At 35.0% G+C, this 13473-nt stretch overlaps 1 protein-coding gene across 14 annotated transcripts in view; it reads right to left on the bottom strand.

The window, feature by feature from the left end:
- The window catches only part of MAP7 (microtubule associated protein 7), a 154140-nt gene that overhangs the window by 79078 nt on the left and 61589 nt on the right, over positions 1-13473 (bottom strand). The window lies entirely within an intron of this gene.

Genomic DNA, 13473 nt, shown 5'->3' with positions numbered 1-13473 from the left:
TCAGTAGGTTGTCTTTTTTGTTTTGTTGATGGTTTCCTTTGCTGTGCACAAGCTTCTTAGTTTGATGAAGTCCCATTTGCTTATTTTTGCTTTTGTTTCCCTTGCTCACAAAGACGTATCCAAAAAGATGTTTCTCAGACTGATGTCAAATAGTTTACTACCTATGTTTCTCCCAGGAATTTTACGTTCATTGCAGTAGCTAAGATATGGAAGCAGCATAGGTGTCCATACATAGATGAATGGATAAAGAAAATTGGTGTGCGCGTGCACACCCACACACCCACACACACAAGAATATTACACAGAAATAAAAAATAAAACCTTGCCATTTGTGACAACATGGATGGATCTACAGGGCGTTACGCTAAGTGAAATAAGTCAGGAAGAGAAAGACAAATACCGTAGGGTCTCACTTATATGTGGAATCTAAAAAACCAAAATGAACGAACAAATAAAACAAAATAGACTCATAGTAACAGAAATCAAAAGGATGGTTACCAGAAAGGAGGGGTAAAGGGATGAGTGAAAACGGTGAAGGGGAATATAGTCAATAATATTGTGGTAAGTTTGCATGGTGACAGATGATTACTAGAAGTAGTGGGTGATCACATTGTAAGGAATAAAAATATTGAATCACTATAGTGTACACCTGAAACTATCAGAACTAATATTGCATACCAACTATACTTAAATAAAAAAATAAATAAAATTTTAAAAAAGCACAACACTTATTTGCCACCCGACCTATAATACTGTGCTTATGTTGCAAAACAACAAATATAAGTATGTTGATACCAGGAATTAATAATATAAAAAGAAAATACTGATAAAATTAAATAATTAGAGCTATAGTTCAATGTTTTTCCCATAGAATTAATGGTGTTCTCATAACTATTTCCTTAGTAGGTGTAATGATTTTGTCTTTTTGGTCATTTCACAATTTTACTGTCTCAATATATGGGAAACTCTTTCCTGCCTGACCGTGTCCCACCTCTTTTGTTTTTTTTTTTTTTTTTAAGATCATGAACACCCTTGCAAATCTCAGAAAAAGCCATTGGCCCCTTACTCTGAAAGACTGTATGTGCAACTTTAGAAAGTTTCAGGGCCCTCAGGGACTGATGGTCAAGACCCCCCACCTCACCTCCTGCCACAGCAAAAGATGTTTTCAGTAGTTACGTATAAGCTCCAAACCATAAAGTGAATCTTCTTCATTTCTTGCCATGAATATTTTCAATCAAAATCAATCTTTAAAAATGTGATGCTTAAACTAGTTCTTATAGAAGAAGCTTTCAAAGCACTTGTGTTTACAGCAGTAATTCTCGTTTCAGGGTTTGTATGAAAATCACCAATGCGCCATTAACAGAGATGCCCAGGGCCCACCCAGACCTGCTGAGCCGTCATCTTGAGGCAGGAAGCTTAGCTGAGTATTTTAAAATGGCTCTGTAGAGGAGTTTGATGTACATCTCTGATTTGGAACCAATGGATTACACAATTTTAAATAGGATTTGTCTTCCACAGACTTACGTGATTTTTCACATTTTTCATTCCTCAGAAATAAAGGCTATCTGGATTTCTGGATAATAGTTTAAAAGGAGTTGGTGGACTTCAGCCTTCCCCTAGTCCAGCATCCTTCAAACTGGGTAAGCATGGTTTTACAGGTACCTGAAGTCTTTCTGTAAAAGGATTTTTACCTTTTTTCTGCTTTGGACTCCAAGATAGCATTTTTAAATGCATAAATTAAAATACACAGCATTACAAAAAATACAACCATATTTAAATGGTTATCAAGAGAGTCGGGAGGGAGGGAGAAAAGAAGGTTATCAAGACATTAAAATGTTTATAACTATAGAAATATATGTGCTTCTTTATTAACCCATTAAATAAAAAATATCGAGGGCCATGTCTAATAACTGTGATGATATAAAGCAGTGATCAGTTTAAACCACCTTTTTAGAGATCTGAATAAACTGTAGTGTGATGTGAAAATATCTGACTTCTATTGATGCTAATACTACTCTAGGTTTGTGGCTCACATTCATAATTAAAGGAAATATTCAATTTCCATGTTACTGGAAATAAACACGCAATTATTCTCTTCATCCGAATTCACAAACTCTGGGTTAAGAACACTTGTTTAAGGGCGTATATGTACATGAAAGGTTTTAAGGGAATCAAATTCCAGATTCTTTCCTAAAACCCCTTCCACCTCACTTTCCATATTCCCCTTCTCCTGCTATTATAAGAAAGGTGCACCACTTATGAATCCTGACTGATATGAGGTTCATAGTTCAGGGTGTAAAACCTCTGAACTGCCACCAAAGAATGAGAAAGCGCACTGCTCCTGATGAGGATCCTCAGAGAGCAGGCAAAAAACAGGATGAGCCTTGTTTTATGTAAATGAAGGGGATCTTGACATGCCACTCCAAATGTGACACTTTGGCATATTGATTATTTTGAGCTAAAGACAAATAAGCAGGGCATAAATTTCCTTTGTGAAGGTGACAAATTTCCATTTGTAAAGGTCCTCCCCTTTCCCATACCAGGGAGAGTAGAATGATTCTTATCACCAGAGACAACTTGGGTTTGCATTACAAACCTTTCTAAATAACACTATCTCCCATTTGTTTCTCACATATAGTTATCTTCCCCAAATTTACCTTCCCTGGATGTCCAAACTCCCTTTTCTTTGTCTAGTCACTTGTCCACAATTTGCTATCCTTTGTTAAAATTGTATATAAGCCCCTGGGTTTAACAGCCTCTTTGGGTTTTCACTTCTTTTCTGGAGGCCCCTTGCATGAAAAAATATTAACATCATTAAAGAAACATATGCCTTTACCCTGTTACTCTTTTGAAAGTTGAATTTGCAGGCCTCAGTAAATATACCTAAGAGGGTAGAGAATAAGATTTTCTACCCCTACATAAATAAAAAGGTTTGCTTTGCCTGTCTAATTAATGTGTCATTGTCATAGAGAACAAATTAATATATTTATTTACATTAAAAAAATGAAGTCAATCTTTTTCTGTCACAAGCATGATATGACTGACTGTTAAATTAGTTTTTTGGGGGGATAAAATGAATGAGCTAAATCTATAACTTCAAGGTTTTGATAAAAATGTATTTAAAGCACTATGCAATTTTCTAAAATTACAGTCTTCAAAATGATTCAAACTATTTTAAAAGAAATAATTTTGGATTTCAATTTCTAAGGCTATAGAGGTCAACCAATGTTTCTTAGAGTAGGGCCCGTGAGCCTCCTTTATCAGCAATACCTGGGTATTAGCTTAAAATGCAGATTTTTATGCCTACTTCAGGCCTATAGAATTTGAATCTGTAGTGGTGGGACCAGGGAATCCTCACTTTTAACAAGCATCTTGGTTAAATTAGATGTACACCAAAGTTGAGAACCACTGTATTTTATGTTACTTTATTCTCTTTATTGCTTTGTGTGGTGAAATCTTCCAAAAACAATGTAATAAACTTTGAATCATTTTTTGGACTTATTTATCCTTTGATTCTCTGGACAAGCGTTTGTTATAAGCCAAATAATATAAACTCAACACAGGCTGCTGATACTTATTCCGAATTTATATGGCAGAGTCAATGTCAATGAGAACCATTTCTTTATGTATCACTTAATCATTTTTAGTGGTATAGAATAGTTTTTTTTACTATGTTCTTTAAAAAGTTGATACCATTTTTGGATAAGCTGTAAACAGGCCCAACACAGAATAGAAACACAAGTATTCCCTTTTATACAAATGTGACCCTACCAAGATCTAAACATAGGCTCAAACAATGGCCCTACTATCCAATTACTGTCAGAAAGATGGGTTAAAGTTCAAGGTGTTTGTCATTTCATGGGTGCTTTCTGAAAAATTTTCTACACTAAAATTATATTAAGCATGCCACTTGCAAAGTTCAATTTTGGGCCTTCAATGAATAAAAATGCAGCAAATGACCCAGTTTAAATTATTTAAAGAAGTTTGGCCTTGCCCATTCGTACTCTCTAGAGGGGTGACATGCTGACTAACTATTTAACCACACGTCTTTGTTAGGTTTCTCAGTTTTCATGTGATCAGATCAATTCTACCCCAAGGTCAACTGTTATTTAAATCATGTGATTCCACTATTAACTGACAACATAGAACATATTCCAGAAACTTGCCAAGAGTACAAATCTTGTACTTACTGTTACTCAACAGTTAGCACAAGCTCAGTTTCAAGAAGCTACATTCATGGGGAATATACAGTACACTAATTCTTGTAGACATATATTCTAAAATCTAATCCTGCATTAAGTCAAACTAACAGAGAGCTATGTAATGAACATATTGTTCTCTGTAAAACCTCCTTTTAAGGTTAGTCCCTGACTCCAACATATTAGATACCTGCATTCTAGAAAATTAATTTTTATTGTATACATTGAATGCTCAAACTGTTTTTAATATAGTAATATTCGTTTCCACACTGAATGATAGCCAAGGCTAAAAAAAAAAATCTTAAGTATTTCTACCACAATCAGAGTATTTTAAACTAAAACACACACATTCTTTCTCACACACACTCCACAAACATAAATTAAAATAAAAATTAAAAATAAATATTTCTGTTTCTTTTTTCAGAGTTTCTTTATCCTTTTTTCCAGTACAGCATAAATAGGAACTAAAGAGATGTAATATCATTTCAACTAAGACAAACTTTAGGTCTTTAAACTGTAATACTTAAGGCAAAATAAAGCCTCAAAAATCAGCTGACTAAGCATCCTTATTTTGAAAAAAATACTTAAGTATTTGGTGCTTTAAGAAAATTGAAAAAAATATTGTTTTTAGTATTGATTTATCCTGAAAGTTATCACTTAAAACTTTTCTTAAGCAATAACCTTCCTATGTCACTCTGCTACAATACAATAATATAAAAGAAAAAAATGCAAAGAAGTCCAAGCAATAAGAAATAAGAAGCTATTTCAAGACTCCTCAAAGAATAAGCAGATTCTGAGAATTATGGACTGTGCTGGTGATGGGGTTGAAGACAGGCCACCCCAAATTGTCTCACTTGGGCATATTGATTTTTTTGAAATAAAGTTTTTTAACAGCAACTACAAGAAGGGCACTCTGACCCTTCTTTGTCCCCCTAAAAACAGGAAATAAATCTCCCACATGAAAGTAGGTACCCTCCCTGCTTCAGGAGGTAGCGAGATATCCTTATCATTACAGATAGGAAACTCAGGGCTCAGAAGGCTGTTTAAACTCTACTTAGTATCTTCACTAATTAGTACTCAAGCCTAAGCTTCTTTGTTTTGTCAATTCTTCATAAATTTATTGTCTCTTTGTCTGAAATGTATATAAACAGCCTGCTGTAGTCATTTCTTAGGTCCCTTATCTATGAGACCTCTGTACATACAAAATTAAATTTGTCTTTTTTCCTTCTGTTAATCTGTCTTGTGCCAATTTAATTATCAGACCAGCCAAAAGAACCTAGAAGGGATGAAGGGAAAAGCTTTCCTCCCCTACACTGGAAAATATTTATACATGATCTTAGCTGCAATAAGGTTCATTTGGCAAAACTATTACTTAAACCTTTGTATGATGAGAGTCAAGCCTTTTAAAACGCCGTTATTGTTAAAGAACAATGAATTTTCGTAAAGCATTCCCATTCTACCAAACGGTGTTATTGCAATGCCTGACAGATACAAGATGCAGAAGGAAAATAAGTAACAAAGCTATCCTTTCAATCAGTTGCTAAGAAAGGAACACACAACTATTCATGTTTTAGTAACTCTAAAGAGGCTTCATGGACTTTAGAATGACTAAAAGAATCATTTTCCCTCCATCCTTCCATCCGTCCTCCCATTGTGCTGAAGGCCTATATCCAGCGTGCTACACAAGAAGCAGGTATGGACCTGCCCCCATGGAACTCACAGGCTACAGGACACAGACGTTCACCAAATGATGGACTGATGAAGGTTACATTGTAAACTGGGACAGGCGGAGAACACAGTTCTATGGAGAAACATAACAAAAGAACCTGAAGGAATGCTATTTACAATTCCACGGGGCTTCTGTTAAGTCTTTTGTCCTTCACACCAACAAAAGCCTAGGTAGAAAAACACTATAACTAAAATACCTTAGAATCCGATATTTATTTCCAAGGAGATTTTTTCACATAATTTGTTTTTAAATAACAATTCGCCCCTACCACATCATAAATGTAGATATATTTTAATGGAATATAATTCCCGCCAAGGAATACTTTTACCTATCTTACTAAAATATTAAAAATGTAATACTTCAGTATAAAATCAGTACCTTAAGTATATTATTAAATTCTTACTTTGAAGGGAGCTTTTTGAGATATAACACATTTTTTATTCCAAGGGGCTAAATTTTCTCGGAAGAGGAGAGGCTAAGTAGCATAAATCAATATACCCCCCTTTTTTTTGAAGGTTACAGCAAAACTAACAAGCAACTGCAAATGCATGGAGGTAAAAACCTTTCCATTTTTCTCATGGGTATAATTTCAAAACATTCTGATGACAGCTATTGGCTGGCTGTAAAACCAGTATACAACATTCAGCATATTTCAACAAAGCTTAATAATTAATGAACATCCTACATCATTAATTTATAATAAATCAAAGCTGCTTCAGAGTTTTCAAACACTCTGCTTAAGATTCTACCCAAAGGTAATTAGCTGATGGTGACAGCACTAAAATTCTTGATTTGAATGTGTCATAATATGCCTTCTGAAAAATCCAGTAAATGTTCAAGGAGTGGGTCTGACGATTCTAGAAGTGGTCAGGCCATCTAATGGCTCTATAATTGATGAGGGGCTCTTCCTGCAATGAGAATAGATGTTGGAAAAAAGAGATTTCTTTCCCTAACTGCAAACAGCAGAAAAACTTTATGATTATTTTAGCCATCAGGATTCTCACCTTCTTTCTCCTATGGGATAAATTTTGGTGAGTTAATTTGGTTTTCTTATTCTTTATGTCCACATGGAGCACTGACTGGGTCAAAAATTTGGGCCGAATTTGGTAAAATAAACTTTTCTTTTTAAGGTAACTGAGTGAAGAAATAGCTTCAGAGCATCCAGCCCAAACCATTTATTAATATCATTGGTATTTATATCAACAAAGATAGACAACTTAAATTTCACTGCAAGTTCCTTTACAACATTAACCCCTATCATCTGTTAGCTCTCTCTCTCTGTATTTCCTAGTCATTTACCAGTAGTTTATTGTCCCCTGAAGCCCAAACCCCCTTTCCTTTGTTAAAATGGTCTATAAGCCCCTGAGTCTAAACTAACTGCTTTGAGTTTCACTTCTTTTCTGTGAAATTTTAAAATTGTGTGCCTTTCCTTTGTTCATCTGTTCTTTGTTAATTTAATTCATAGGCCCCCAGGGACTTAACTTAAAAGAATAAAGGAACTTTTTCCTCCCCAACAATCACTTATAACTCTAAAAAATCAAAAACATCAATAGTCAATGAGGGAATATACCTTGCATGGATTATTACCTAACCAGTAAAAATAAAAGTGCTAAGAGTAAGGCAGTACCAGGAACTGCTCACAATATAACCTTTGATAAAAATAATTAATTATAAATATGCACATTGACACTGAAAAGGAATAGCCCCAGATTGCTAAAGCTACCTGAGGGTGACAGGATTATGGATGATTTTCCTTCTTTTGTTTTTGCCAAACTTTCCATAATGCTATGTTACATTTTCATAACTCTAAATATAAAAAAAAATAATTAGGAAGCATGTTTACAAAAAGATGATTGAAAAATAAGCAGATATTTTTGTCACGAGAAATTGGTTTATCTCCCTAATTGTTCACTAAAAAAACAGCTTACATATAACAGAAAGCAAAAGAATACCAGTCTATCCTGCTACTTTTCATTTGCAAAGACTGTCTGATTTCTTCTAGGTCTGAAGGGTCCTCTGTCAAACCCCTGTCAGTGCAAGCAAATTTACAATGTTCTGGATTGTGACTTGTAGAAACTGGCCTTACCCACCCCCATGGGACCATTTAGCTCACCCCTTGCTGTAAGGTGGCTGTTGTAATATATATCACACTAAAGCAAAGTCCAAGATCCATCTCAGAATAATAATAATAAAAAATTCAACTACTTTAATCCTACAACATCATTATTAGTTCCTGAAGAACACAGGCCTCCTATAGGTCTGTCGTGCGGGGCAGCCTGTGGGCTCTCAGCTCCCGCTCCCCACATAAGAACGCAGGATATGATGAGGCCAAAAAGGAACACCCACGGAGCCATAGATAGGGGAGTCATCTCACTACAGTCTCATTGGCGGCTGGGTTGGAGACACAGGAAGCAGGAGCCACAGAATCCGCAATCCACACTCCGCCACACTCCGTGCTTGCTAGCTCAGCCACCATCTTCTTGCTAGCCCCCATTTTTTCTGCCAGCACAGCCACAGAAGTTATATTAGTGGCCAATGGCTCACTGGTTACAGCTGACGGCCAAGTAGCCACAGCTGATGGCCATCCAATCACAGTTGATGGCCATTTACTACCTGAGCCAGCACCTTTCCACGTGAGGCCGAGAGCCTGAAAACTGCACTCCTGACTCTGTCCTCACAAGGTCCAATGAAAACACATCATTTCCATTTCACACATTCTAAGGTGTGTAACTCTTAGGTTCCCATAACAAGCTTTCAGCCAACTCAGCCGCTATTGGTTACAGCTGGTATAATGTCTACGAAAAGTCTAAAACACTACAAAATTGACATGACTGAGAGCTACCTTATTTCAAGGGCCCCATCTCATTACTAAAACCCACTGTATACCTTTAAAGATATTTAGCAAAATACATAAATATTTAAGAACATACTTAAGAATGTTAAAATATATGCCAAACTCTATGAGTTTGATAACTAAAGAATTCTCACATATATACAGATATACTTCACATATGTAAAAAGCTTTTGCTGAGTTCTTGATGTTTTCATCTAATTTGAACCCAACTGAAATTCCTGAATGACACACTTGTTTTATTTTTTACTTTTACCACTACTGTGGAATATTACTGATAGCCCTGAATTATAAAAACATCATACTTAAATGCTTTCATATTTAAATTATGTATTTTGATTATCAGGAGTAAAATACAAAATACAAATAATCAAAGCAAGACTTAAGAAAATGTTAATCTTTGACTCAGTTTTGCAACTATTGCGTTAGAGGAATCCATGAAAACTTTGCATTGTTAATATTAGATTAAGTAACTGGAAAGCTTAAATATTAACTTTTACCTTCTTGGTCCTTCACCACATTACTTGCTATTCAGGCAATGTTATTTTATTCTGTGTGTGATAAGACATTAAGAACATAGTTATATAAACTAACAGATATATGATCCAGAAATGGATTATAGCATTATCTTTTTTAGATAAAATTAGATAAAATAGAAAAGTACCTTCTAATTGAGAATGATTTTCACGTATTAAAAACTTAACCTGTTTTGAAATTGGCCTATCGTTCAACTGAAAGTTATTTACTCATGTCACCTTGAGGTTCTGATAAGAAAAATAAATTATAATGTCAAGATAGTTATACCAATGCTTGCAATTTTGTATTAAAATTTCAGTTCAGACAATATTTACCAGACATTGTGAATGATTCAGTGAAATGCTATATGAAAGGACTGGTGGTTTTTTATGTATGGTTTGCATCTTACACTGTAAGTGGTAAATTCCGGAAATTAAACATTTTTAGGTTTTGTGACAATAGGCGTTACTATCTTGATGCCCTTCTTACTGATTTAAGTTTTTCCTTGTTGTTTCATTCTAGTTCATTTCTAGAACATAGCCAGCAGATTTTTATCTTTGAATGAGAGCAACTCTGGCTAGACAGCACAGAAGATTCACTAGCAACACACTTTTCCTAGAAAGAGAATTTTTAACTTCTGTCCTTGATATGCCTCTGCCAATGCTCTTCCCTTGTGAATACCTGTGTGTTTTGTTATGGAGAAGTGAGCTAAATTCCATTTAACCTAGGATACTTTCAGATCTCAGGAGGTTTAGGGAAGTGAATGATGGTATTGGAAAACTTTAATTATATTGACACTTGTTTCAAAGACCACCTACTCTAAATATCATCAGGCTCAGAAAAACAAAAGTTATGGAAAATCAGACAATCATTTTCTCTGGAAAAAATTCTACCAGCTTAACATATTTTAGAAGTTTGCATCCATATCATTTAAAAGGCAAATGATAAAGCCAGTGTGATACTCCTAAAGCATTAATAATCATAAACACGATTGCCATTTATTGAATATCTACGCGTATTATGTCCCAGACTGTACTAGATATGTTAAACACTTGTCTCATTCAATTTATTCTTCACAGTAAGCCTGCATGTTAGGTAATGCTCTCCCCACTGTACAGAGGTGAGACCCGAGGCTAAATTGCGAATCAAATCCACATTGATTTGGCTTTAAACCCCGTAGTATCTCAACAGCCATGTTACAGTGTTTTCCAAAAATTGTATTTTTCTAAATATGGCATTAAAAAATGTATCTCAGTCTTTTTACTGTTTTGGTCCCCACTCCCGGTTAATGATATTTTGACAACTATAGAATGTATAGAAAGTTATAAAGCTTTTAAATTCTCATTTAAGGAAAAAAACTTGCATTATTATTATTTCTTGTTCACTTTTGAGTAAGACTACAATGTGCCTTATGGGTTAAAAAACACGTTTTGTATAAACTCACCTGACCATCTTTACTTGATTCAGCAGGTATGACTGGTGCCATGTAAAGGGGCGGGGATTGCAGCTCAGGGAAGTTAAATGGGATTTGCTTGTGGTCATACAGTGTTAGAGCTGAGTGTTCAAATCTGTCTATTTGATTCTAAAGTACAACATTTGGTTTTCTTGATAAAGGCATACATTTGATGTAGGTCTGAGAATGGCTAGTGTTTTGTGAGTGCTTTAACAAAATGTTTAGCTTTGAAAAACATATGCGAAACCTAAAATTCCTGGTGAAGGAGCTTGAGTTTGCCAGGCTGTGTGATTTTCACTGAGGGCGTGGAAGGGGCCGCCCTTTGGAAGCACAGAGCTGACCTCATCCAGGGTGCAGAGGAAGAGGGTGTATTTGGCTTGGGACCTGGCATTTTATCCCAAAATCATTTTTCTAGAGTCCTTCATGTAACTTTTCCACCAAGGAAGTAACTTTTTGGTTTTCTGTTCTGCTAGGGCATGGTTAATCATCTACAACAGAAGATAGTAACATTTCCTGCTGACTCTTTCTTTTCTTCCAAAAGTTGGAACAAACCACTAGTGCCCTGTCAACCATAGCAATAACTAGCATGACTTAGTGCAGTGATTCTTGATTTTATATAAACCCATATCTTTGTTTCTGTTATTTTGTCTGCTTTATAAAGTGAGTAGGTGGCCTTTCCTACTTTGTTGTCCTATTGAAGACTAGAGATTGATTCATTAATTCGATAAACAGATGAGGTGGCTACTGATTGCCAGGCACTTGTAGGCGCTGGAGATACAGGAGTGAACAACACAGCAGAAATTCTCTGCCCTCATCGAGTGTGCATTTTAGTGTGTGAAAAGAGACAATAAACATCACTTCGGCTAGTGATAAGTGCTGAGGTGAGACTGGGCCAAATAAGGATAGAAAGCAGTTTTTGTCTAGAGTGGGGTCACTCGTATACCTCATTACAGTTATTCCAGAGCTGATTGACAGTGAAAAGAGGTTCTGCTCCCACAGCTGGATGGACTTTCATGAATGAGCAGGGGGGTGCCAGAGCTCCCCCTTCACTCTACCCTGCAAAAGTTATGGTTTTTACATTGAAATTTTAGTTTATGGAAATAAGAAGCTCCTGTGTTTGTTTTCTACTTTTCCAAGGTCTACTATATATCAAACTAAAACATGGAAATTGGAAAAGTAAGCCATAATCCAGCGTTTTGGAAAAATTCAGTATTTTTAAACCACTTGTCTAGGATTTTTTGACCAACTATCTGGATTTATTAAAAAAATTTCTCCCTCTTGTTTCAGATTTTCTATTGGACATTTATCTAATTTTCTTACTGAGTCACCCATATTTCATTCAATTCAAGCAATTTCGTTTCATCTCATTTAAAAAGTCATTATGAAACCCAGCACTTCCGCATCAATTATGTCTTATCCTAATGCTTGAATATTATATGTAACTATGCTTTCTGCATAGAAAGATTTGTCTCCATGAAAAAGACTCATTAAATACAAAGGGAATTTGAGAGTGAATTAACTGAACAAATACATATAATAATAACACCACCGTTTTTTCCCTGGGAAACCAGGCATTAGGTGAGGCACTTTATCTCTTGTTTAATGTATATACTATCCTGTAAATTGGAGATTAATCCCATTGTGCAATAATGATACTGACACACTTATAGAGTAGAAATAATTTGTCTAAAGTTACAGAACTAGTCAGAGCTACAGGACAAACTCAGATCCAATTCCAAAGGCATTTCGAATAAGCCACTGTGACTCCACACTTTATAATTATAACATACCCAAAGCAAACCACTTACTGACACCATAATCCATTTCCTAATGGATACTGACGTTATATGTAACACATATTTCTTCCTTACAGCATATGTGTTTTTATTATAAAATTGGAAATTATTATCTATAAAAATGAAGACATATTTTAAAAGGGCAAATAATTTAGTAAACAAAGCATCTTTATTACTCTTAAAAATTAAACATGATAAAATATCTACATAAAGAAACTTATAGAGAAAAATACATGGTGATAAAAATACCTCTTCAAAGTGTAGTACATACAATTCCAGTGACTATAGTTTTCTCTGTGAAGCTCACATGTGATTCAATGTTTACATGCCATGAGATGGAAAGCATTGTGGTGAGGAAAGTTAAAAGAGAAAAATGCAAGCAATGTTTCTGATTAAAAAACAAACAAACAAACAAACAAACTAAATTAAATTAAAAAACCAAGAGGGAGGCAAGAGAAGTATGACCTTTCTTTTAAATGAGCAAAAAAACAGCACTCCCCAAATACACCCCTCTAAATAGGAAAACAATAACTTTTCAAAATCTCCCTGATCTGATCTGATCTGGATACCAATATTAGGAGCATAAAGAAATCAATAAATTATGTACTAAAATTTTCTTTGGACAGCCCAAGCATAACTGTGTGTATAGCCTACTACTGCTAGATTAGTATTTTCTTTAAGGAGACCCTAGGAGTTGTTAAGAATTCTCATTTTATTTTCTGCCAAAAGAAAACAAGTGGGACCATGGAAAATGGAGGATAATGATGGTTTGCCTTTAATTTTCACAGAAGTTATCACATGGCTCCAGGACAATAAAGTATAAATTCATTATCTATAGACTATAACAAACATCATTCTATTTAATGAAAATTCCCACTCCTTTTTCTAAGAACATTAAAACCAACAAGTTGTTTTTTCAAACAAAAGGA

Source organism: Rhinolophus hipposideros, assembly GCF_964194185.1.
Source record: "Rhinolophus hipposideros genome assembly, chromosome: 3".
Classification (NCBI taxonomy): Eukaryota; Metazoa; Chordata; class Mammalia; order Chiroptera; family Rhinolophidae; genus Rhinolophus; species Rhinolophus hipposideros.
Note: the sequence above shows the minus strand (reverse complement) of the source record. Positions and strands in the feature narration are given on the sequence as shown.